The following is a 4,307-nucleotide window of genomic DNA, read 5'->3' as shown; positions in this document are numbered from 1 at the left end:
ATTGTTGTAGTTTAAATGAAGTTTACATTTCAAGATAGTCTCCCATACAAAATTTCATACATACATTGTTATGCGACCCTAATTGCTCACCCCATTCTGTAAAGGACACTCCTCCTTTACGGCCTGATTCCCCACGTCCATTCAAGCAGCTCCTAACCTCTCTGCCTTTCCATCTCACCTCTGGACAAAAGCTGCCCCTTTGGTCTCTTGTATCTACTTGACTAAGTGGCACACCCTTCAAGAGTATCACTTTATGTTCCACAGTCCAGTCCAATCCCTGTCTGAAGAATTGGCCTCGGAAATTGTTTTAGTTCTGGGCTGGTAGAGGATCCAGGGGCCATGCTTTCCTGGGGAGCATCATTTCTTAGGTAAATAAAAGAATCATTTCGACAAACCTATTTCATGATTAAAGCTGACTTACAGAACCTGTATAAAGACATTGTATTTCCAAAATGAAAAGGGACTGGGCGAGAGAACAATTTATCTACTTGTTTTTGTTTCCAAATGGTCAAAGTTGTCCTTCAAGGGGCTCACAACCCTGCATTTCTAAGTTGTATACATATGTGTGTCAAATTGATCTACAATATATTGTGCCACAGTGGTAACAGAAAAGCCCCAGGAAAACAGGCAAACATTTGAGTCAAGGTTGAGGCAAGGCACTGTCAGATCACTCCATAAACATCATGAGTGCATAGAAGCAGCAGCTGTTGTGAGTCTCTTTGTTTGTATTGACAGCACTAGCTGCAGTTACTCTCCATGACTACAAGAACAGTGAAGGCCACTGCTAAGATTGTTCTGGACAGAGATCAAGTCAAGTGTGCTTAAGTGTTGTGATTGATGAACTGAATTTGGCTTGTCATTAGTTAACCAAAAATTTGGGTTTCCAAATTGTAAGATGAGAAAAATCATTCCCCTATTTGTCCTCATGATTGTTTTCTGATGTATATATTATAACAAATGTATGTTGTTGTATGCCATCGAGTCGATTACAGCTCATTGCAACCCTATAGGACAGAGCAGAACTGCCTCATAGGGCTTCCTAGGCTGTAATCTTTAAGGGGTCAGATTGCCAGGTCTTTTCTCCCTCTGAGCAACTGTTAGGTTTGAACCACCAACTTTCCCATAACCACTGAGCCACCAAGGCTCTTTAATAGATGCATTAATTTATAACTGTAAGCCTCTATGCAAATATTAAATATTAATTTTATTTTAATATTATCAATTTTATTGGTACCTTTGCTCAACCATATCTGTGAAAATAAGAACAAAATTAACTTGCAAAAATCATGGTTTTAGTGATTTAAAACTTATAAGAAAAATGAATTAATTTCTCAACACTTGACATCAACTTTTTATCTGCAGATCACCACAATGTACCCAAAGAAAATGTTATTTAAAAAAGAAAGCATAATGGATCACAAATACCATGACCTCCACCAGACTGAGTCCAGTACAACTAGATGGTGCCTGGCTACCACCACTGACTGCTCTGACTGGGATCACAACTGAGGGTTCCGGACAGAGCTGGAGAAAAATGTAGAACAAAACTCTAACTCACAAAAAAAGACCAGACTTACTGGCCTGACAGAGACTGGAGAAACCCCAAAAGTATGGCCCCGCATACCCTTTTAGCTCAGTAATGAAGTCATTCCTGAGGTTCACTGTTCAGCCAAGGATTAGACAGCCCCATGGAATAAAACGAGACTGATGGGGCACAACAGTCCAGGGACAAGTACTAGAAGGCAGGAGGAGACAGGAGGACTGCTGGTGAGGAATCCAAGGATGAGAAGGGACAGTGTTGACATGTCATGGGGTTGTTAACCAATGTCATAAAACAATATGTGTACTAACTGTTTAAAGAGAAACTATTCTCTAAACCTTCATCTAAAGTACAATAAAAATAAATAAATAGAAAAATAAATAAAATGGAGAGATCCGAAAGAAAGCAAATCAATACTTACTGAAACACTGTATTACTAGATAGTAGGTGCCATAAAAAAAGTTGCTGTCAAGTCAGTTCCAACTCATGATGGCCCCAGGTGTTACAAAGTAGAACTTCTCCATAGGCTTTTTGTAGCTGTAATCTTTATGGAAGCAGATTGCCAGGTCCTTTCTTCTGCAACACCAATGAATGTGTTCAAATCATCAACCTTTATGTTAGTAGTGAAACACAAACCATTTGCACCACCCAGGGACCCATACTGTTCCCTAATTAACATTTCCCAGGATAAAATACCAAGTTCAACAAAGGTCTCTTTCATTTAAGAGCCTACCATACATTCCTAAGAACCATAATTATAAAAACAAAGGAACATACTTCTGAAGTGCCTTTAAACAAAATCTATGACAATGTAATTTACTACTGGAAATTCCTTATTCTGACCATCAATTATAAGTCATTCAACAATTATCAGACATTTTTGTGAATCTCCTGTGTTCAAGAAACTTTACTAGGTTGTAAAGACTAAAAGATGAGATGTTTCAACAAACGGATGCAAAGCTAGAGGTACTCACTTGTCTATGTCAGGAAATTTGGAAGACAGCTTCCTGGCCAACCTACTGGAAGAGATCCATATTTGTGCCCATTCCAAAGAAAGGTGATCCAACAGAAGGTGGAAATTATTGAACAACATCATTAATATCACACGCAAGTAAAATTTTCCTGAAGATCATTCAAAAGCCATTGCAGCAGTACATCCACAAGGAACTGCCAGAAGTTCAAGCTGGATTCAGAAGAGGACATAGAACAGGAGATATTGATGTTGATGTCAGATGGATCCTGGCTGAAAGCAGAGAATACCAGAAAGATGTTTACCTGTGTTTTATTGACTATGCAAAGGCATTCGACTTGTGGATCATAACAAATTATGGATAACATAGCAAAGAATGAGAATTCCAGAACACGTGATTGTGCACATGAAGTACCTGTACATAGAGTAAAAGGCAGACTTTCGAACAGAACAAAGGGATAGTGCGTAGTTTAAAGTCAGGAAAGATGTGGATCAGGGTTGTATCCTTTCACCATACTTGTTGAATCTGTATATTGAGCAAATAATCTGAGAAACTGGACTATATGAAGATGAACAGGGCATCAGAATTGAAGGAAGACTCCATTAACAACCTGCGATATGCCAATGACACACCCTTGCTTGCTGAAACTGAAGAGGACTTGAAGTACTTACTAATGAAGACCAAAGCCTTCAGCATGGCTTACGCCTCAACATAAAAAAAAAAAAAAAATTTCACAACTGGACCAACAAGGAACATCATGATAAATGGAGAAAGATTGACATGAAGGATTTCATTTTACTTGAATACACAATCAAAGCCCATGGAAGCAGCACTCAGGAAATCAAATGAAACGTTTCATTGGGCAAATCTGCTGCAAAAGACCTCTTTGAAGTGTTAAAAAGCAAAGATGTCGCTTTGAGGACTAAGGTGTGCCTGACCCAAGCCATGGTGTTTTCAATTGCCTCATATGCATGTGAAAGCTGGACAAAGAATAAGGAAAACCTAAGAAGAATTGATGCCTTTGAATTATGGTGTTGGCAAAAATATTGAATATATCATGGACTGCTGGAAGAATGAACAAATCTGTCTCGGAAGAAGTACAGCCAGAGTGCTCCTTAGAAACAAGTATGGTGAGACTTCATCTCACGAACTTTATACATGTTATCAGGAGGGACCAGTCCCTGGAGAAAGATATAATGCTTGGTAAAGTAGAGGGTCATCGAAAAAGAGGAAGACCCTCAACGAGGTGGATTGACACAGTGGCTGCAACAATGAGCTAAAGCAGAACGATGATTGTGAGAATGGTGTAGGAATGGGCAGTGTTTCGTTCTTTTGTACATAGAGTAGCTAAGAGTTGGAACTGACTCAATGGCACCTAACAACAACAACAAAGACTAAAAGAGAAATAGGATGAAATCCCTAGCCTCACTGGAGATTACAAAGTAGCTTCCCCTCTTTCCACATATGCCTTCTAGTTTGATGAAATACCCAACTCTTTTTGCAATGTAGTGCCACTGGATATTTTACAAGAAGATTTAGTTATTCTGTCTTTCAAGGATTCATTCTTTCAGGAGCTTTTTTCATTGCAACACATTGACGGTACAGAGGACTCAACAGTCTTTAGATGTGTGCTCCTTTCTGGTTAATTAGCCTTTTTTATCTGTGAAAGAATCATCAGTTTCAGACATAAAACACACCATGGTGTGTGACACTCACTAGCCATATTAATCAACCTTACTGGTCAATGGGCAACCAAGAATGTAGCCTAACTGTCCTTCTAGCCTGTTGCCAGGTGG

This window comes from Trichechus manatus, unplaced genomic scaffold, assembly GCF_000243295.1.
Source record: "Trichechus manatus latirostris isolate Lorelei unplaced genomic scaffold, TriManLat1.0 scaffold00337, whole genome shotgun sequence".
NCBI lineage: Eukaryota > Metazoa > Chordata > Mammalia > Sirenia > Trichechidae > Trichechus > Trichechus manatus.
Note: the sequence above shows the minus strand (reverse complement) of the source record.